Source organism: Mytilus edulis, chromosome 3, assembly GCF_963676685.1.
Source record: "Mytilus edulis chromosome 3, xbMytEdul2.2, whole genome shotgun sequence".
Lineage (NCBI taxonomy): Eukaryota > Metazoa > Mollusca > Bivalvia > Mytilida > Mytilidae > Mytilus > Mytilus edulis.
This window is the reverse complement of record NC_092346.1, coordinates 217,740-242,301: the sequence shown is the minus strand read 5'-3', so window position 1 is coordinate 242,301 and position 24,562 is coordinate 217,740. Positions and strand designations below refer to the sequence as shown.

Genomic DNA, 24,562 nt, shown 5'->3' with positions numbered 1-24,562 from the left:
GAACGAAAGATTTTTTTCTAATCCATTTATCAACTTAATATTCTAAAAATAATTTATTCAAACGCCTGTACCAAGGTAGGAACCTTCTCATTGCTTGTCTCATGTCCAAAAAGACATAAAAAAAATCTTTGTTGATTTAGTTTTCATTCACAATGCAGAGCATGCTACATGTATCAAGTGTCGATGGTATGTTTCCCTTTTGATTTTTGTTTGGTGTTTTTTATCGATTGATTGCTGTCGGATACGAATCCGTTTTTTTGGGGGGGAGGGGGACAGGGACCCATTCCTCTATATGGAGCTACATGAATGGTGAAAGCATAAAATTTCTACATGTCACACAACATGGAAAGGACTATTTCAATGTTTTGTACTTAAATGTTTCATTTAAAACTAAATTTTCTCTTTTGGGACTTTATCTGTAATGTTCATACAATAATTTTAATTTAAATTGTATATTATTATGAACGAGCTTCTGGTTTTGAAAATATACACTCATGGCAAGTTATTATAGGTTCTTTCGGTCTCTTTAAAAATACACCACCACTGCATGTCTCTTACAGTTTTGTTTAAATGTTCTTCCCTGCACATAATTACTTATTTGTATGTTATATTCTTGTAGGATGTTGATTCAATGATAAAATCCTGTTTAATAAACCGTATTAGACTCTTGGAATTCTTCATTCTGTTGCTGAAATCTAAAAATAAAATTCAGGGTACAATTTTCTTAAATAATCATCAAATACTACGGTAACCTTACCAATCAGGGTTATTATTAAGGAATTTTAAGATGAGTCCATATATTTAGCATTTCTGACACGTGCAATGGTGAGATTAAGGATTTTTTGTGATTTATAATTTATCATTGCAGTCTCCATGATAAACTAGAACAAGATAAACAAGAGTGCACACGCTGAAATATCTCGCCTTCTTTACTTATCATTGATATTATGTTGATAGTCCTAAGTATAAAGCTTTATTAAAGACTGTCACATAAACTTAACATTAACCAAGATAACTAAAAAAAGACCAATGAACCATGAAAATGAGGTCAAGGTCAGATGAACCATGCCAGGCAGACATGTACAGCTATGCTTCCATACAACAAATATAGTTGACCTATAACTTATAGTTTAAGAAAAACAGACCAAAACACAAAAACTTAACACTGAGCAATGAACCATGAAAATGAGTTCAAGGTCAAATTAAACCTGCACGACTGACATATAGATCATAAAATATGCCCATACACTAAATATAGTTGACCTATGGCATATAGTATTAGATAAAAAGGCCAAAACTCAAAAACTTAACTTTGACCACTGAACCATGAAAATGAGGTCAAGGTCAGATGACATCTGCTCGCTAGACAGGTACACCTTACAATCATTCCATACAACAAATAAAGAAGATCTATTGCATAAATTATGAGAAAAACAGACCAAAACACAAAAATCTAACTATAACCACTGAACCATGAAAATGAGGTCAAGGTCAGATGACATCGGCCAGTTGGACATGTACACCTTACAGCCCTTCCATACACCGAATATACTAGCCCTATTGATTATAGTATCTGAGATATGGACTTGACCACCAAAACTTAACCTTGTTCACTGATCCATGAAATGAGGTCGAGGTCAGGTGAAAACTGTCTGACGGGCATGAAGAACTTGCAAGGTATGCACATACCAAATATAGTTGTCCAATTAGTTATAATAAGAGAGAATTTAACATTACAAAAAATATTAACTTTTTTTTCAAGTGGTCACTGAACCATGAAAATGAGGTCAAGGACATTGGACATGGTACTGACCAAAAGTTCGTAGCATGAGGCATCTATATACAATTTGTGAAGCATCCAGGTCTTCTACCTTCTAAAATATAAAGCTTTTAAGAAGTTAGCTAACGCCGCCGCCGGATCACTATCCCTATGTCGAGCTTTCTGCAACAAAAGTTGCAGGCTCGACAAAAATTTAATAATAACATTAACGGTACCAATTTTTCTGCACCAGATGCGCATTTCGACAACACTTGTCTCTTCAGTGATGCTCGTGGCCAAAATATTTAAAATCCAAAGCGTATATAAAAGATGAAGAGCTATAATAAGTTAACCCTTAAAATTAGATTTATGAATATTTTTTAGTCATTGCTATAACATTGTTTTTATTATCCATAGTTCATGGATGGAGTATGATGCATGCACATATATAATTTTTTAAATTCTGTATTTTACTGATAAATATACTCACTTTTATAGTCAACATCACACTTTTACACTAAAAGCAGCAACTGCAGGTGAGACACAGAGATCTGTGGATTCATTTAGAAAATGTTCAATCTATGTATCCCTATGAAGATTTCTTGTTCCCTAGTTTGGTAAAATAATTAAGCTCATTAGTATGCAGAGGAAACCAGTTTTTACAATTCTAGATAAGTTAACGGACAATGATAACGGATAAAAATTTATGAATATAGCAAAGTGGGCTAAAACAAATATGAAATAATATAAAATAAAATTTTGAATTAAAACCAAAAAGTATACAGATCTTAAGATTAATGTTACAAAGAAGTATGTAAAGTTTAATCAATAATCATAAATTGATTTTGAGATACGGCGTGACATGCATGTAAAAATACCCTCCCCCTTTTTTACAAAATACTAAATAACTGAAAAATGAAATTTTAAATCATCACCAAAAAGTATACAGATCTTGAGATCAATATAACAAAGAAGTGTGTAAAGTTTTAAGCAACAATCATAAATTGATTTTGAGATATGGCGTGACATGTAAAAATACCCTCCCCCTTTTTTACAAAATACTAAATAACTGAAAAACAATATTTTAAATCATCACCCAAAAGTGCCGTAACTCAAAAAGTTTTAATCTTATTTTGACCGAAAAGTATACAGATCATTTGACTATCATAAGAAACAACTACAATAGTTTCGTGAAATTTGGATAAGTCGTTCTCAAGTTACGGCGCGACATGTTTACGCCGGACAGACACCGGACATTTGTATAACATAATACGTCCCGTCAAAATTTTGACGGGCGTATAAAAAAGTAATCAAAGCGCTGTAAGCACTGTAGGCAGTTAACCAAAAACCAAGGCAAACATAATTACGAAAACTGTGGCAATGTTGCTTCAACATTTTTTAAAGATTTAAAAGAACAAACATTAAACATTCATATATAATTGTACATTTATGTTCATTTAATGAATTAATTATTAAGGCAAATAATTCATATTTTATTAAGGTTTTCATTAGCAACGCACATGACCATTCGTGGTCATGAGTCTTTCATGAGTCAGCAGTGGTACAAATTTGCAATGATTGCAGTTCTTCTAGTTGATCGTAATTGTTCGTATTAGTTGACTGTTAGTAGTTAAAGATGACTTTAGTACGAGCTTGTAAAAGTATGAATGGACTTGCTTCCCTGGAAAGCAAACTGAGTTTGTGTTGTACAGTACAAAGGTTATGAGACACAAATCAGACAAATGTTTACTACTACAGGGATCAATGGTGAGGTCTGACTGACCTGTCCATAGTAAATGTAAACGACTCCCACCTTCACCCCAAATCAACGATGTCTAAGTTTGGAATAAAATGACAGGTGTTAGGGTCTAACAACGTGATATGCATATGTGTCACATATGAGATTGACCTTGTATGTCATTCAATCTTTTCTGAAATGACAAACAGGAATGAATATGGTTTAGGCGTTGGTATCTCAATCTTTTGCAAGTTTTAAAAACACACACAAGAGGGTGTGGGGTGACCCTAGGGACTACCCCTATTTTTCATTTGATTTTTTATATTGTCCCATATATGAATATAATTATATGGTTTATGGGTGGGGATCTCGGCCGTTATCAAGTTTTCCAACAGGAGGGGTGAGGGACCCCAGTGACTTCCCCTATATTTCATTCGATTTGTTAAATTGTCCAATATATGAATATATATGGTTGAGGGGTGGGGATAAAGGAAATAAAGATATGAATGAATGAATGTTTCTAAGTTATCAAACAGGAGCGGGTACCTTAAGGACCCTCCCTATATTTCATTTTATTAGTGCTCATACATGAATATATATGGTTTCATTTAAAGGTTGGGATCTCGACTCTTTCCAATTTCTCAATCAGGTGACTGCAGGGACTCCCCCTATATTTCATTTAATTTAGAGTTGCATTTGGGGATCCCAACTGTTTCAAAGTTCTTCAACATTAGGGGTAGGGTGACAACAGGGACTTCCCCTATATTTCATTTGATTTGTTATATAGTCTTATACATGAGTATATATGGTAAAGGGGTGATGATCTCGAATGTTTCCAAGTTCTCAAACAGGAGGGGGTACAGTGACCATAGGGACCCCCTTATAATTCATTTGATTTGTAATATTGTCCCATACATAAATATATATATTGTTTAAGATTGTGGATCTCGACCATTATATATTCTCAAACAGAGTGGCCCCACGAACTCCACCTATATTTCATATGATTTGTTATATTGTCCCATACATGAATATATATATATGGTTTAGGGGTGGGATCTTGTCCTTTACTAAGTTTTGGTCATTTTTGTCTCTTGTGGATAGTTGTCTCATTGGCAATCATACCACATCTTTTTTTTATATCAGAAACTTCCAGCTATTTTAACTGACCTATCAAAATTGAGAAGGAAAAAATACCCCTTGAAATTGCAGTAATATGTTCAACTTGAAAAGCATTTAACATGCATTACCAACATTTATCACTGATGAAAAAATATTATACTGTTACCAGGAACATATATATTGTTAGATAAACTGTTCCCAGCTGTCACAATGTATTGGATTTTCACATTAAAATTGGTGTACAAAATATTTTCTGCTTTTTCTTTCTTTTTCATATAAGTCTTTTGGTTTTTAATTCTAGTGTTTATATTTATTAACATGCATAGATGCATAGATGTATTTTGTAACCTGTCTGGATTTTTTTAGTAGCCAAATCCGGGATTACCCTCATCCGCTTCCGGAATCGGATCCGATATTGTAATCTCGTGGCAGCCATTTTGGTTTCAATGTTGTTTTTGACAGATAGTGAGATACGATTTTACTCGGATTTACACATTATTTATCGGCGATTTTATGTATAAAGCTAGCGGTAGAACAAATTGAACATGGCTGTCATGAATAGTAATGATGAATATAAGTTTGAGATCGTTTATTAGGAAACTTTGGTAAAAATGTTTGCAAAGTTATTTTTTTATATTATTTCAAGGTCCGTCGGGCATGTCGTGCGTAGCTAGTAACAAAGTAGAAAGTCCGACTGCAAAAGTGGAAGGTCACAGACCTTGGACCACCGCTAATTTAAACCCCTGCGTCCAAATTGAAAAGATACGAAAATTTCGTCTTCTTTTAAATTCAATTTGCCGCCAACAGTTGAACTTGTATACGTAGTTGACTACGTATTGTCGACAAACAATATTCCTACGACTTTTGCAATTTGGGAAATCTTAACTACTTGTCTTTAGAGATTTTCGGCGATTAGATATTTCATACATTTGTTCTTTGACATCTTAGCCAAAAGCTCAGAGGATAATAAACTACATAAGGATTCCTAATGTGCTCTACTTCCTATGTGCAACTTCAAAACTTTTGGGAAAATCGACGATCATTTAAGGTTTTTCTGGTTATATTTTTTGTAATTCAGAATGAAAAGTATAAAAAAACTGTCCAATAAGTTACAAATAATATAGTAGCCAGCTAGATTATAACAATATGGCACGTATTTCAGCATTTATTGGGTAGCACACAAATCCAGAGTGCTCGCATAAGGCAACTTAACTGACTCAAAATGAAGCTTTGCTGTAGTAAAATATAAACTTGCGTAGCAACAGATCAAAATGATTAGATCTATTCGTCAACCCCCCCCCCCCCCCCCCCCAAAAAAAACCATCAAATTATTGTCCCCTTAAAACAAAACAACCATAACCATGGCAACCATAAAAGAACCATTGTAGTAAAGTTACAGATTGCATAACAATATACCCGGAGACAAATTATTTTAAGTGACACAGTTTTGATGGCAACATCCAGTGGCGGATTCAGTAATTTTCATGAGTGGGGCCCCGCTGACTGTCTAAGAGGGGCCTCGCTCCAGTCAAGCTTCGGTGATTCCCTTTATAAGCAAGCAGGATTTTTTTTCCCAAAAAGGGAGGCTGGACCCTCACCCCGAGTTATAATAATAATATAATAAAACTCATTAGGATTAAACCAAATTTCAATAAGGCGCTCTACATAAAATATCAACTACATAAATGAATAATTTACTTATATACAAATGTAAACAATAGATCTAAATAAACAAACTATAATTACAACAACAACCAGGTGCTCCGCAGGGCACATCTGTATACGACCGCAGTGGTGCAACCCTGAACGGTTGGAGAAAATTTGGTCACAATATTGAAGCTTCATACTGTCTGAATTTGGATTGTGATCGAATTTTTGTCATAATTAAGGTTTTTGTCACAAAATAAATGTGGCCAGAGATCTAACAAATCTACTATACAATACTGTGCAATTGAAGGCTTCTTCTTGAAATTTTTCAAAATTCGAATTTCGAAAATATTTGAAAAAAAGGAATCCCTTAAAAAGTTTAACCCCCCCTAAAAAAAACTTATTGAAACCCCCTTCAACTCAATCCCATCATTTCCCTTGTAGTATGGAACCTTGTATTACGATTTCAGAGAGATTCATTCACCTAAACAATTTTTGTTTGGAAACTAGAAACATGCTTCTTTTTTGCCCTTTTTTGGCCCCACTAATTCCTACATATTTTGGACAATTATTCCAAAACTTAATCCTAGCCTCCCCTTTGTTATGTGGAACATTGTGGTACAATTTTAGAGAAGTCAATACAATTACACACAATTTATTGTCTTGGAACTAGAAAAATGCTGGCTTTTGGTCCCTTTTTGGCCCTTTATTCCTAAACTTTTGACCCATAACCCCGTAAACGAATCCAAACCTTCTACTTGTGGGTTTAAACATTGTGGTACAATTTCAGAGCAAATGAAATACTTATACACAAGTTATTATCCTTACTAGAAAAATCCTTGTTTTGGGCTTCTTATTCCAAAACGGTTGGACAACCATCCCCAAAATCGATCCCAACCTTCCTTTTGTGGTATTGACCCTTTAGAAAAAAATCATTAAGATCTATTTTGTTAAACTAAAGAAACTGTCCGGAAACCAATTGGGCTTCGGACGACGCAGACGACAACGACATCATACCATTATACAATCCAAAAAAATGTTTGAGGTCGTATAAAAAACACCTATAGTATAATTTTTTTATTTCACTGGATAATGAATTCCACGCTTTTGTGCCACTAAAAGAACCAGATGCTCCGCAGGGCGCAGCTTTATACGAAAACAAAAACTCCCAAAATCAATCCCAACCTTCCTTTTGTCGTCATAAACCTTGTGTGAAAATTTCATAGATTTCTATTTTCTTATACTAAAGATATTGTGCAAAAACTAAGAAAAATGTTTGTTTTGGACCGTTTTTGGCCCCTAATTCCTAAACCGTTGGGACCAAAACTCTCAAAATCAATCCCAACCTTCTTTTTGTGGTCATACACCTTATGTTAAAAGACGTAGGTCCGGTAAGGGCCGATTTTGGCCTCAATTTTCAAGTTCATCTGACGAAATATTTAAGACACTTTTTAAACACTTAAGTGTCTATTTCAATTGATTCAATTAGTTTTTGTGAAAGATTTCAACTGATTAAGTCATTAAAAACGCTCTGATTCAAGCTTAAACATGAAAAATCTATCAAATTCGCCAAAAATCGTCACTTTTCAGATGGTTTTGGTCAAAAATGAAAGTGGCCGCATCCGTGTTCATCCTCAACCTTTATATATAGTACAAGTACCAACCTTTCCCAGACAAAGGGTAGACAGTGGCGTCCTCCCCGATGGACTGTGTTATCCATAGCCCCGAAGGTGTAGAACTCCTGTACACCAGTTTGAAACTTTGTTATAGTAATATATATATATATCACTAGAACACACCCGTGATATCGCGGGTCCGTGACTGAATCAAAGTATATAACTATGCGTAAGCCTTATTTTAGTATTGGTATTGTCATCTGATAAAGTCGTGCCGATTATAAGATACACAGTCTTCTCTGCTTTCAAATCTTTCTGTTTGAACCCGTCGACCTGGAACTTTTCAATTATTGGTAATATTCAGGTCCTGGAATTGAGTATTTTTTAATCAACAGCATTGTCCAATAAAGTTCAAATCTTTGATTCGCTGTTTTGCTTCATGCCCGCTAACAAATTGAAAACTGTACCTATACGCCTTAGTCCAAATTTTTAGTATTCGTATTGTTATCTTAGAAACTTTACTAATTAAAAAACTACAATAGGGAACAATTTGACAATGATTGAATTTAGTTGTGTCGACTTTGTGATTATGACCCGTGTATATAGTAAAATCAAATACACCATTTGGTGGTGCGCCTGTTAGATGCAGAACGTACAGATAAGGTAATGGGTAACAGGTGAATATACTTTTGGTGTCGGTACCGGATTCGACCCGGAACTTGTTAATTATTGGCAATATTAATTATGTGGAAAACAAAAGGGTCTGAAGTGGTGTAATTTTTAATTTACACAATTGTCCTATATTAGCTATATATAAAGTTGAATTCTTTGATATGCCGTTTTTACCTGATGCTGGCTGATAAATTGGACCTCGTAATTTTAGTATTATAGTATTATCATCAAATACAACTTACATTTCAATATTATGGATGAACACGAATGCGACCACTTTCATTTTAGGCATCTTCGCTAGCCAAGGGTTACGAACCACTCCCGCTCTTTCGTAACCCTTGGCTAGCGAAGATGATTTTAGACAGAAACCGTCTAAAATTTGTCTAAAATGCTGAAATTGTGAAGATTTCAGTAATTTAGCGTGACTTTATGATGCTAGTACCCGATATATGTGCATTGTATTGTCAAACACAGCCCATATTTATGTACCAGAATCATTCTACTTTCCAAAAAATGGCTTAACGATTACATTATCACAATTTTGTAAAACTGCTATATTTTGGGGCCAAAAAGGAGTCTTACCGTACCTACTCCTTTAATAGAATTCTGTTTACTGAAAGTTCTTGTGCGAAAACCAAGTAAAATGGTATTTTGGGCCCTTTTTGTCCCTAATTCCTAAACTGATGAACTCCCAAAATCAATCCCAACCTTGCTTTTATGGTCATAAACCTTTTGTTTAAATTTCACATGTTTCTATTTACTTATACTTAATGTTTTCGGACGACGACGACGACGACGGCAACGTCATACCAATATACGACCGAGACCACAATTGTCTGTTCTTCTTCGCTTCGTTGTTCACGAATATAGTCCCTAGTGTTTACTCGTTTAAACTAATATCAATTTGACATGTTACTTGTAACTTTTCTTTTCATTTAAAGTACCTAATACAATACCAAAGAGCTTCCAAAACTTAAAATTACTGGAATTTATTACAGCTTTGTGTTTATTAACTTAATTCTCTGGTTGATGAGCTCTTTTGTGGCCGGTAACAGAGTAGAGAGTAAAATCACAAAAATACTGAACTTAAGGTCGTGATAACGTCGCTGTGAGATCGTAGCGCAATCTCTCCGAATAGAAACACGCTTTCGCTACGCTCTCGCAACGATTGTACAGCGACCTTTGCGATCTTATACGATCTTAATGCGCTTCCACTACGCTTCTACCACGACCTAATTTCGCCACGACCGCACCACGATTGTTTTGAACATGTTTAAAGATGGCCACGCTCTTCACGATCTTGAAGATCTCACCACAACCGTGGTACGACCTTACTGCGACCTACACGATCATCAAAATTTGCATTTTTTCCACAGATCGTAGTGCGATCGTGGCTTAGTGGGACTGGGGTATAAGAGAAAACTCAATTCGGAACATCCATAATCACGTGGCTAAATCAAATAACAAAACGCATCAATAAAAGGATAATCAAGAATTATCAATTTCCTATTTTGGTGTCTGTATGATCTATAAAATATATAAGTTTCTCACTGAATGTATAAAATTAAAAAATTGTCATGTTTTAAACCATCACTGTTTTTTTTAGATAAAGTTCTTGTATTATTGAAACGTTTATAATGTAATTTGGAAAAATAAATATACCTATATGGTCCAAATACTCATATGGTCCGGCCCGTTAATAACCAAACGAGTATTATACACATATGGTCCGACCATACGCGTACGGTCGGACCATACGCGTATGGTCGGACCATATGAGTATACGCATATGGTCCAAATACTCATATGGTCCGGAACATATACAAAGAGGGTAACCAAAGATTTTGCGACGATGCAAATATTAAACTTTACAATATAAATAATTATTACATTGGTTGCAATGAATTACATTGATTTCCCAGTTAGATAAAAACCGATAATTTCACATGTGAAATAAACGTGGTTATTTCACTCTCTGACGTCATACAACAATAGGCGTTGTCAAGACGTCGATAACGTCGGATCAAAACAAATTGTGAATGCGTAGGAAAACATATAGTTCCTTATATTTTTTACATTAATTTCATAGAAAAAAAAGCCATTAGCCAATGTAATAAAAAGTATAACTAATCGGCGTATTTAAATATCAAAAATAAGACAACTTGTGACCGAACGCCGCTATGGATTAAACTCGTGCTGCGCACTCGTTTAATCCATGCGTCGTTCGGTCACGCGTTGTCTTATTTTTGATATTCAAATACGCCGATCAGTTATACTATAAATATCTTTAACCAACGAATTCAAATAGCAAAAGCTATGCAATTAACAAATATATACTTATATGCTTCATGTAAATTATTTAACAATGAAATACATTAATTATGAAATTTGAAGTTTTACCAAGGGCGCTAATAATTAATTAATAACACTGTCTACCACACAGCATTTCGGGGACACTCCCTCTGGTATCATTCCCCCTCTTTTATAGCTGACTATGCGGGGGCTTTTTCTAATTATTGGGGCCATTATGATGACCTATAGTTGCTAATGTTTGGGTCATAGTCACAGTCATCCTCATTGCTTCCCTCAATCTTTATTCTATCACCAATAGTTTCAACACCTAGTCTGATCAAGTCTTGATCAGTAAGGTGCTGAAAAGAGTCATCTTCTATCCTATCATCTTTAAAAATTTTAATTTGAAAGATTTGCAGATTAAGTTCTACAAGAGCACGTTGTATAGCAGACGACATGTTGCCAGTATGAAAATAAACCTGAAAAAAATATACATGTTTTCGGTTATTTTCGGAAGTCTACCACCACCACATAATGAAAAAAAGCACTGAAAGTAATTGATTAACCACCTAGTATAATATTTTTTGAACCAAACATAAAACATTTTGACCACTGATCATAAAGTTGTTTGAACTGAACATAATATTTATTTTACTGAACATAATGATCAGTCTACAGAACATAATATTTATTTCACTCAACATAATGATAACAGTACTGATAATAAAGTGCTGCGCTTTATTGCATGATACGCCCGTTGCTCTTTTAACTTGTTTTTAAAAGTGTTAGTTATTGTCCAAAAATTGGAAAATCCCCCCTTTTTTAAGAATAAAAATTCGTAACACGGAAATGTAAAATCTTAAATTTATAAAAATTGAAAGGGAGCTTACATCAATATATATAAACAATTCACCAAAGTCTCATGGACATTGGTGAAAGCCTTTTTGAGTTATTGTCCGAAGTGTTAAAAATCCCCCTTTTTTATGAATAAAGCCCCATAAATCCAAAACTTAAAATCTGAAATTTATAAAAATTGAAAGGGAGCTTGCTTACATCAATAGATATAAACAATTCACCAAAGTTTCATGGACATTGGTGAAAGCGTTTTTGAGTTATTGTCCGAAGTGTGGACAACGGATCCCCTTTTTTTATAAATAAAGCCCCATAAATCCAAAACTTAAAATTTGAAATTAAAAAAAACGAAAGGGAGCTTACGTCAATAGATATAAACAATTCACTTAAGTTTCATGGAAATTGGTGAAAGCGTTTTTGAGTTATTGTCCGAAGTGTGGACGACGGACAGACGGACGGACAACGGTATACCATAATACGTCCCGTCTAAAGACGGCGGGCGTATAAAAAGTGTGTTTGACCACTGAATATTTCGGTGTCTGTAATCAACATAATGAGAAATCTACATAATATAATAATATGTTGACAGAAGATATTTTCAAAAGTACTGAATATAAAGACAAAAGTATATTGATTAAAGAGCTGAATATAATACCAGATCTGCACAATATAATGATTATTCTACTGATCATTATGATGTTATTGCTCAACATAATTGTTATACTACTGAACCATGTGAACATAATAAAAAGGGCACTCATAATCGAGAAAAAATGCTGAAAATAATTAAACTTTCACAGCATATACTAAATATGAACAACGAAAGACAGCTATCACAAATAGATTCTGGGTGTATCTGTGACTGGGAAATGTGTTGGTCTGGAACCACACACACACAATAAACAGTACGGACTCTGACTCTGGGACTAGCTCGTGTAACAAAAGACGACTCTGGTTAGCGCGATGTATAATAAGCATGGAAGTAGAGTTGGGACTGCTCAGTGTAATACTAAATCCATTTTGCCACATCAAAATAACAACATAGTTTATATAACAAACCAAAACTACTTGTACTTGACAAATATTTCTCTAAATGAGTGAGAAAATTCAAATAAGGGATAACAGAAAAATTAACACATACATGTAGATAATAATTAACGATTATAGAACATACAGACTTATTTATGGGATTAAAGCCTTGGCTTGTCAAATACGAATAATCTGAGACTACTATAACACTGTTATAGTAGTCTCAGGAATAATAGATCATTTTGAAGTAAAATGTCGCCATTTAAAAAAAAACAAATTAAAACATGAAATTATATTAGCTTAATCTTCTAAACTTGACCTAAATCTTGCACAATAAAAATATCAAAATCCCTAGTGAAATATTGCAAATATAACAAAATCACTGGTTTTACAAAATCTTTAACAAAATGTCCAAAAAGTATCAAAATAAATTTTTGTCCATTTTTCCACTGTGACACAGCTATGGCGTTCCATATTCCTTGTCTGTCCTATTATATTCATATATGGTATTTGAAATGAAAATAAGCACAAAACCAGTCATTTTAACAATTAAGATCCTATCAAGGAACCCTTTTAATGTGACTATATCAGAGACAAAAACAAAATGTATACAATAGATATAAAAAAAGAAGATGTGGTATGATTGCCAAATAGACAACTCTCCACAAGAGACCAAAATGACAGAAATTACCAACAATAGGTCATCGCACGGCCGTCAACTATGAGCAAAGTCCATACCGCATAGTCAGCTATAAAACTTTAAAGACCCCGAAATAACAATGTAAAACAAGAAAACTAACGGCTAACTCATGTACAAAAAATGAACGAAAAACAAATTGAACACATAAACAAACAACCACTGAATAACACTGTGTCTAAACCACACCGGCAAAATTTGCTCGGACTCGATGCTATCTAACATCCGGAACAATGACGGAACACCAATAGACAAAAGAAAGGTAGGTTTCTCCTTATTTTTTTATTCTTTTTATGATATCGAAGAATAAATATACATATACAACTATTTTCTATTGTGAGATGCAATATTTTCTACAACCGTTCTCTATTAACGGAGAAATAAGTCAAAATGCATGTCAAAATGACGAATTGAGTGAACCTTGCCTCGAAATTGTTTAATTTCTCGTTGAATTGTTCACATTGTACGGAAAGAAAGGTACGGGAAGATAGATATTGACACGGAGATTGCAAATTTAGTTATTATGAGCATCTCAATAATTGTAACTTTGTGTATGGAACGAAAGAAATGGGTCATGTCAAAATCGAACTGACCGGTTTCGTCAATGTATACATCCCGGTTTCGTCATAGATTTCAAAATGCATAACCCGGTTTGGTCAAATAAAAAAAATCATAATCGCATTACATTATAATAGATTATTTAACATCAGCTTTCAAAAGGAGTTTTGTGGGTCGTTCGAAAACAAGTTCGTTCACCGGACAGCGGCTTATTATTTATATGAGTCTCAGATTCAAATAAATAATACGCAAATTCATACTCTTATAGAACACAAATATTTTAATTTTACATTGCATTCCGAAATTTTTTAACAGCATATTGAGATTAAAGCTCTCTAAATATGCTTTTTCTATATGAGTTATGGGAAAATATGTTGAACATTTTTAAACTTGAAATTAAAGTTTACGGTCTTAAAAATCGAAACACACAATTGATATGTGATTTTCTCGCACAAAAGAATGGACACCTTTATAAGTAATCTAATCATTCCATGTATGTAATCTTTTCTACCATCGTTAAAAATAAATCTTCTTAAGGATAAACGTCGATAATAAGACAAATGTATATGCATGCATAATCGACATAGAAAATGAATGTAGGATTACAACTACCATGCATTAAAATAAAATTTATTTATCACTATACTGCTATGTACAAATAAGTATAATAGTCTCAGGTCATCGATAAAATTCAATAATAAATATTTTGTTAACATTATTTAAAAAAAAAGTCTGCACTGTCGCCATTGTGTTATGATGATCGTACACTGATGTTGGACAATATATTTTGACAATATATACGGACAGACGGATTCAGTTTATTTCAAAGTGGGCGTATTTCGAACAACTTTTACATACCGCCGAGCGTAGCGAGTCGAACAATATTTTGATTATTTTTTGCTTTACAAAATCTTTAAATACAGGAATCAATAAAGTTTTGGCAACCAAAGGTGGGGTCGGGGCGTGCAACATATACGTCATCTAGATTCGCCACTTATCTTATAAAGTGTATACCGAATTAAAATATTTTAAGAAATGAGAAAACAGGGACACCCGGGCAATCGGATTATGTCAGTTGGATTATGTTTCTCATAATAAATGCCGAATATCAAGTTCTTTTTATCGATTTCTATACATTTTTTTTTCAAATATATGTAAAAGTTATATAGGAAAATGATAAGGCAGACAAATATACAAATAAATCGACTTGGCCGATATCCTAATAAAACTTATTGACCTTAATTACGATTTTTTTTCATTTCTTTGCGTTTTTACACGCCCATCCCAATTTTGACAGGCCGTACTATTGTATACACCCCCTCCTTCCATCCGTCCGTTCCTCCGTCTATCAGTCATTCTGTCCGTCCGTCCGTCTATCTATCCGTCTGTCCACTATAAACATGTCGCACCGTAACTTCAGGACAGCTTATCTCATTTTCTTAAAATTTAACATAGTTATTACTTATAATGGCCAAACGATCTGTAAACCTTTTAGTGAAAATCAAATTAAATCTTTTTGAGTTACAGAAAATGTAAGTGAAACAGGAATGTGTTTTTTTTTTAACATGTCGCGCCATATCTCAAAAACGAAGTATTATAACTGCATCAAACTTTATACACTTCTTAGTTATATAAGAAAACATATATGGTAAAAAAAAAAGAAAAAAAGGGGGGGATTTAAACATGAAAAGTTCATACAAATTCCAAGCGACAACAACCCAACCATAGAGCAGAAAACAGCCGAAGGCCTCAATGGGTCTTCAATGAAGCGAGAAACTCCCGCATCCGGTGGTGTCCTTTAGCTGGCCCCTTAATAAATATGTATACTAGTTCAGTGATAGTGGATTTCATAGTAAACTGCGAATACATGTATATTTATCATATTTAATGGATAATTTTAACTATGATACAAGTTTTGGCACAAATCGCGAATTTACTATACAGGCTCTGTCAAAGGACGAGTTAAGGTTTATTCATCATTTTTTATTATTTGTACTTTTGTTGTTCTGTTTGTGTCAGCGACAACACTTTGACTCAGTCCATTTCCCGAGTCACAGGCTTGTAATTCCATGGTTGTCTTTGATTGCTTTATACCATATGCGTTTTGAACATAAAATAGGCAGGTAGTTTTCTTGTTTGAATTGTTTTACATTTATAATTTAGGACCCTGTTATAGCTTGCTTTCATGCGGTTTGTGTGTTTTTCTCCTCCTTGTTTAAGGCATACGGTGACCTAAACTTGATTAATTCAACATCATTTTTGTGTCTAAAAGAAAGTTGTCTCATTGTCAATGTATATGGGATAAGTGGTTACCGTCACTTCTTCTAAATAAGACCTAGATATAAATGACGGTGATGTTTTGCAAACCAACTTTTATTCACATTGAAAATACAAAACTGTCAGATACATGTATTGTTTTCGAAAGTTATCTTGAAGTTTCAATTGAACTGTAAAAAAGATGAATTTGAACTGTAAAAAAAATGAATTTGAACTGTAAATATAATGTGAAAAACATGCCTAGGAAAATAAATGTGCTTACCAGAAACGGGTAGAAAGTTACAAATCTCACTGCTATGTTATGAATGCTTAAGTGTGAAAACTTGATTTAGTGCGCAAGGAACACAGTATATGGCAGGACTGCATGCATGATAAACTTGTGCAGAACAGTATAGACTATAGTCGGTTTGGGACTGTTCGTCAATGATTGAATGCATAGTGTATATAATATAGTATAGTAAATTAAAATTATGGCACAATCAAAACACATACTTTTATTTTTTATCTTTCCATTCTACTATTATAAACAAAGAAAATATAATAATGTTACAAAATAATTAGATACCAGTGTTTGCTATTGATTATTTATATTCCATTTAAAATTAGTTTGAAGTTAAGTGAAATAAGGGATACGCCTTTCTTTAGGAAAATGTGTATTATCATAATTAACTATGTCCAAAAGTGCCTGTTTAAATTAGATTTTAACACGTCAAGTTTACCTTACAATAAATATATATTTAAATTCTCGAAAGACACTGTTCAGATCCGTGCCAAAGTTGCTTTTCATAAATTGTTTGTTAAAAAAAAACGAAAAAAAACCGGGTGATATATATAGACGAAACCGGGTGATTGTGTAGTAACAACATTGACGAAACCGGTTTATTTTAATTTGACATGAACCTTTTCTTTCGTTCCATACACAGAGATAAAATTATTGAGATGCTCATAATAACTAAATTTGCAATCTCCGTGTCAATATCTATCTTCTCGTACCTTTCTTTTCGTACAATGTGAACAATTTAACGAGAAATTAAACAATTTCGAGGCAAGGTTCACTCAATTCGTCATTTTGACATACATTTTGACTTATTTCTCCGTTAATAGAGAACGGTTGTAGAAAATATTGCATCTCACAATAGAAAATAGTTGTATATGTATATATATTCTTCGATATCATAAAAGAAATTAAAAAATAAGGAGAAACCTACCTTTCTTTTGTCTATTGGTGTTCCGTCATTGTGCCGGATGTTAGATAGCATCGAGTCCGAGCAAATTTTGCCGGTGTGGTTTAGACACAGTGAATAAGTATACAAGACAAAAAGAAAAGGACAGTACAAAATATGTTAAGAATCTAATCTAAAATAAAAATGAAATTATCCTCGTACAAAATAAATATTTATATATAAAAAAGGTAACTAGATGCTCTGCAAGGGTAATTAGCATATTTCGAATTTTACTTAATATGTTTTTGACCAGCAATTTAAAAATAAAAAAATACATATTTGAACAATAAAAAAAAGAATTTTTCATCATAGGATCGGGATATTGTAACTTGATAAAGGAATTCGAATGTGAAATGATGGTAGCTAACCACGGATCCAAGAAAAGACACGTATTATATGTCAATAAACACGATATTAAAATAAGAAGATGTGGTATAATTTCCAATGAGATTTCTGTTTACTACAAGCTATAACTACTGGAAGAAAAAGCTCAAGTAAAATTAAATGTTATCAAGGATTGGAGAGGCCTTGTTATCTGAAAGACAGAGAAAACAACATGATTTTTTTTTATATCGGGAACTTTTCAATATTCCCAACTATAGAATCCGACAAATTAACGGAAATAGAATCCGACAAATTAACGGAAAAGTTTTTTTTTAGTGAGAACAACATTTTATCAAACCATAATTATTTATTTCTTCAATATAAGAAGAAGGAGATGTGATAGGATTTTCAAAGTTAAAAAAATAAATGGATTTAAGCAATTATAGTCGGCAATAACAGGTTCCGGCATGAAAAATAAGAATTAATACACAAACTGACGGCCTAATTCATAATAAAACAATTTACGAAAAACATATATGACATACACGAAAAAACGACAAACACTGAACTACGGGCTTTTGACTTAAAACAGGTACATACAGAATTTGGCGGGGTTAAAAATGTCTGTTTGCGCTCAATTTCTAAAAAAAAAAACCTATCACAACACAAGACCAAACTATAAAAAAAATCAGTTGAATGATCGGATCATCATTCAATACTATCAATGACGATATCAGATCAGGTGCGGGATCGAAACCACGGAACACCCTGAAATTCCACAAAATAAAAATAAAATCGAAAAATTTGAATGGGGTTTCAATCACCAACACTCCCTCTCCCCTCATGCCGGATCCGCTCAGTCAGACTCAACTTTTGAGTGTGTAATTTAGGTATAAAAAATTGATTACAATACAAAATAAATAACTGATATTAAATTGTAACACAAAAAGGAGAGAAAATCATTCCAGACATGTGTTGCAGCATTGGATTACAGTAGTTTTAATAAATATTTATATGACAGAAGTATCATGGAAAACATAAACTAATCATGAATGTGGCAGAAGAGATAGTACACGGTTTATGTTCTTCTCATTGATATTGTCCAGGAAGGCTCAGAGTGATTGTACAGTAAACTTGCAAGCGATTGTACAGTCAATAAAAATATCCGACATGGAGAAAATGAATATATTTGGATTTCTACTGGAACAATGACTTCAAAACTTTCAGACAGGTACGACTATATATCAGAAAAGGTACATGTGGAAATTCAGGTAGCAAACATTGATTTTTCGATGTTTTTTTAGACATTTTTCGTCGGTTTTTTTATACATTTTTGATCCCTGTTGTGTGGCAAATTTGATCGTTTCACACATCATGGAACTCCATCATTCTAAGGAAAACGTTTGGATGCACATAGCTTTCTTATTATTTTATTGGTTCTTTATGAGAATATTTAAGCTACCAAAACCTGAAGCAGAAACGTTACATAGCTATATATAGTAACATAAGAGTTCATCCAATTTTCTTCAAGCAACTTGTTATTTTGCAAATGTCGGGGCCCCTTTTGACAGTCTCCCGAATGACCAAATTATAAGAAAACCGTACAGTTCCGTTTCCACACTATGGTACTGGTCATTTCGAATAGAATCACGCTTTCACTACGATCTCGCTATAATGATACAGCGACCTTTGCGATCTTACAACGACCTTAGTGCGAACTCACTAATACCTGATTCCACCACGATTGCTTTGAACATGTTCAAAGTTGTATACGCTCATTACGAACTTGAAGACCTCGCCACGACCGTGATACGACCTCACTGTGATCTTCAAGATCGCGCTACGATCGTCAACATTTGCATTTTTTCACAGATCGTAGTGCGATCGTTGCCTAGTGTGATCGCAGAATTAAACTTTATTAGTTGAATAGAGCTAAAGAGCTTAACAAAAAAATATTACTTCCCTTAGCCCCATATGTTTACCATTTCCTGGTAACAGGACTCAATTTGGCAAAAAAGAGGGAAAGTGCAGAGTTTATAAATTAGCCAAATTATGTTTAATAAAAAGAAATAATATAGATATTCAGACATTTAAAACTTTTTTCAGTTTAAAAAATCAAATAAAAATAGTGTTCAAAAGTAAACTTTCGTTAAAAAAATATGGATTATTTGAAAAGAAAAAAAAACAACAAATTGCACACATTTAAAGAACATTTTATGACATATATTGTCGAAATGCGCATCTGGTGCAACAAAATTGGTACCGTTGATTTTATTACTACCACTGGGTCGATGCCTCTGCTGGTGGACTATTAGTCCCCGAGGGTATCACCAGCCCAGTAGCCAGTACTTCGGTACTGGCATGAAAATACGGATTTTTTGTGTTATTAAAATTTGCTGTTACAAAATATTAGAAATTATTATAAATTAAGGAATGTATCTCCCTCATGCAAAGCTCTGATTCCTTTCACGAATTTGGCTATACTTTTTTGACCTTTTGGATTATAGCTCTTCATCTTTTATATAAGCTTTGGATTTCAAATATTTTGGCCACGAGCATCACTGAAGAGACATATATTGTCGAAATGCGCATCTGGTGCAACACAATTGGTACCGTTGATTTTATTATATATAAAACAGAATTTACAAATAATTTAACATAAAACAGATAATGTTTATCTGTTTATCTTTTAATACAAAAAAGTTATGTATTCCTGTCGACAGGAAAAATATGTCCACAAATCCGAATTTTGAGCGTCCGTCGTCGTTAACTTATAAACAATTTTTCTCCTCTGAAACTACTGGGCCAAATTTTACCAAACTTAGCCACAACCATCATTGGGGTATCTAGTTTAAAAATTGTGTCCGGTGACCCGCCAAACTAACCAAACTAACCAAGATGGCCTCCATGGCTAAAAATAGAACATAGGGGTTAAATGTATATTTTTGCTTATCACTCTGAAACCAAAGCATTGAACAAATCTGACAAGGGGTAAAATTGTTAACTAGGTCAAGATCTATCTGCCCTGAAATTTTCAGATGAATCGGACAATGGGTTGTTGGGTTACTGTCCCTGAATTGGTAATTTTAAGGAAATTTTGTCCGTTTTCTGTTATTATCTTGAAAATTATTATAGATAGAGATCCACTGTAAACAGCCATTATGTTCACCAAAGTAAGATCTACAAAAAAATCAACATGATTGAAATGGTAAGTTGATCCCTTAAGGAGTTATTGCACTTAAAATAGTCATTTTTTTACCAATTTTTCGTAAATTTTTTACAAAAATCTTCTCCTCTGAAACTACTGGACCAAATTCAACCAAACTGAGCCAAACTCATTATTAAAGTATATTTTTATATATCTGCTCTAAAAAAATTCATATGAATTGTACAACTGGTTGGTTGGTTGCTGTCCCCCAATTGGTAATTTTTAAAGAAATTTAGCCGTTTTTGGTTATTTCCTTGAATGCTATTATATATAGAGATAAACTGCAAATAGCATTAATGTTCAGCAAATTAAAAAATACATATAATTCAACATGACCGAAATGGTCAATTGACCCCTTTAGGAGTTATTGCACTTTATAGTCAATTTTTAACAATTTTCATTAATTTTGTAAATTTGGGTAAGTTTTTACAAAATGTGTTCCTCTGTAACTAAAGGGCCAAAATCCTTACAGATAGAGAAAATTGTAAGTAGCAAGAATGATGAGTAAAGTATGATCTACGAACAGATCACAATCACCAAAAAACAATTTTGTCATGAATCCATCGTTTTCCTTTGCTTAATACACTCATAAACCAAGGTGCGCAACACAGGCTCTTAAGAGCCTCTAGTTATACTTCATTGAACTTTTGATGTCGTCCCTTAGGCCGTTAGTTTATTTCGTCTTAATTGTTTCACATTTTTTTGTCGTGGCTTTTTATAACTGATATACAGTATGGGTTTTTGTCATTTTTTGTCAAAGGCCGCACGGTTGGTTATAATTGATAATACTACTTCATTGATCTCCAGTTGATAGTTGCCAAATTGGCAGTCATACCACATCTCCTTACTTGTTATCATATTGTATACATTTTTCGTAAATGACTTTAAATTTCGCGTCCTGTCTTAACTATATATGAAATATTAGTCGCTTGACATTAAAAGCAAACAACTAACAATCAATCAATTTAAACTCGTGTTTAATAAGTAGAAAATCAATTAATTTTTGGAGTTAAAAGGGGGAGGTGCCAGGAGGTCTTTGAATGTAAATATGGTGGCCTGGTAAGAGCTGGAATCAATAGGCATGCTTAGCGACAAGTTAAGACTTTAAAAATAATTAAAAAAATCCGCAAAAAATCGTGCTGCCCCATTCCCATCCTTAGAATAACAAAAGTTCGTACCCTTACTGTTATTGTCCGTGTGTTTTATTATTTATCCAGCTAGTTGTCCATATAGTGTCCTTCTAAGGAGGCAACTGTTTAATATTCGGGGGGGGGGGGGGCTTGATAATCACAAAAATAAATGGTTTGTTCTGTGGTAGTTTCAAAATACATAACCTGACTTACAATGCATTGAAAATAAACTCTAGGTCTATTCGAAAGTATTAGATGGCAACAGATACTTCATAAAATTCATTTTTTCCCTCAAAAAAGTCGTGAAACACTTCCGAAAAGTTCATATAATAAAATTATTAATATTATTTAAAATATACTTGAAATGTCTGAAAAAAGGTTTCATTTAACTTGAGCTATATTGTGTCAGATACACATACCTCACTTTTATTACAGGGCACTAACTACATTGAGGCAAATTTTATGCTTACGTTATAATTTTATATATACTCAAAATTGGAATAAAAAAGAAGTATCAATTTAGATATTTCTCATCAGACTCGTTATTTTTCCTTAAATCTTTTATTTATTTATTTATTTATTTCAAAGTCTAATTTTCTGTCAACCAGTGTATTCGCTGATACTGTTTTTCTCTTTAGCCCTTTCTAGCCTATTTTGCTGCAATATACTTGATACATAATTTTCTAAAGTTGTTACTTTACAATTTTTTATGCCTCAATTATGGGCATTATGTTTTCTGGTCTGTGCGTGCACTCCTCCATCTGTCTGTCCCACTTCAGGTAAATGTTTGTGGTCGAGGTAGTTTTTAATGAAGTTGAAGTCCAATCAACTTGAAACTAAGTAAACATGTTCCTTTTGTCTTTGTCTGAGTTGTCATTATAGATGGTCCTAGCTGTCTTTTTTAGACGGTCCGAGTTGTCCCAGGACGGACATGTTCTGCAACTAACTAAAATGCCCCAAGTTTGAACACGTTATTTGATTTCGTGATCACCAAACTAACCAAATGAAATGAGAACTACATTGATATATTTCGTAACTTTTTACCTTAAAAAATCCTGGTCCTATGTAGATTTGGAAGTTGTCGTCAGCAAAAGATTAAAACACCGTTCATGGTGGGCTTCCGTTGTCGTTGATTTCTATATTTTATGCAATGTCAATTTCATCATGCAATACTTTCTCCGCAATCAGGGGTTCATTAAGGGATACACACAGTTTGATATTCATGCTAATAATATATGGGTCATTTTCAAAAAATGTCGAATTTTGAAATTGAAAAAATTATTAAAAGTTACTTATTCAAACAACCCTCTACATAAGCAAATCATAACAAACAGTACTTTAAGAACAACATATTAAAAGATGCAATCTTAATGATGTCATACAAGAATATGTTATAACATTTTTTGATCGGTGGTACATTATTTTGTCTATCCTGTTACCATTTTCAAAAGAAATTTTGGGTTATTAAGAAAAGGTTAAGATAAAATGTTAAGCTTGTTTTACGTAGAAAATTAGATGGTTTTCATGAGAATAAACTTCTATATATATTCATTCTGTAATATAATAGATAATTTGCCAATTTTCCAGGTTGTACTGAAAAATGCCTCTAAAAATTGGTTTTCAAAGGTTGTAAAAATTAGCACCAGTAATGCAAGTCTAAGATAGCAATTTATATTGTTCGGCATTTTTTCACCCTTTCAAATAAACCCAACATCAAGTAAATCCCTCATAAGTTAGTTTACTTTTCTCTATATTTCATTGGTAACAGGAACGTACGTTTCTGATATATTACTATATAAAAGTCTATCCTGTTACCTTTTTGTCTATCCTGTTACCGATATCAGTATTGCACCTGCGAATGCTTAATTGGGAAGATTAAGACGTTATAACCTGAAGATGACTTCAAACAACGAAATATTTCATTCGTTTTGCACCTATATGTTAAGATAAAAAAATTAACGACGTTTTTGTCTACAATTGTCTATGCTGTTACTGTAACCATAGCAACCATAGTAACAGGATAGACATAACAGGATAGACAAATTTCTTCGTTTTTGATTGCTGTTGTGAAATAACTACTCCCTTTGGAGAAGTGATTATGTTTTTCTATTGTGAATTTGGTTTCCAACACGTTATTGCACTTTTTACAAATATACTGTTGGTGTATTTAATCAAAATTGGTGGTAACAGCATAGACATAAAAAAAAGTACGCTATATTTTTTTCACTAAATGTCTTGAAATTTCTTTTCTCTACACTGTCGTTCAAGAAACGAGGCGTTTTAAATGTAAAGATTACTTTGCACTTTTGAAATCAACACTGACTGATTCAATATTCATAGGGAGATTAATTTCACGGCTGATATAAGTAGCGGTAACAGGAAAGACATGAACCTCCTGTACGCAGATTCAATTTAGTT

General features: G+C 33.3%; 1 long non-coding RNA gene across 1 annotated transcript; it reads right to left on the bottom strand.

Annotated features, from left to right (window-relative positions):
- Positions 1-264: 264 nt before the first annotated feature.
- On the bottom strand, positions 265-23,369 carry LOC139515576 (uncharacterized). The gene is made up of 3 exons (XR_011662802.1): positions 23,189-23,369; positions 2,250-2,368; positions 265-695 (listed from the first exon to the last, which is right to left on the bottom strand). It is a non-coding gene; the product is annotated as an uncharacterized lncRNA (long non-coding RNA).
- Between the last annotated feature and the right edge of the window lie 1,193 nt (positions 23,370-24,562).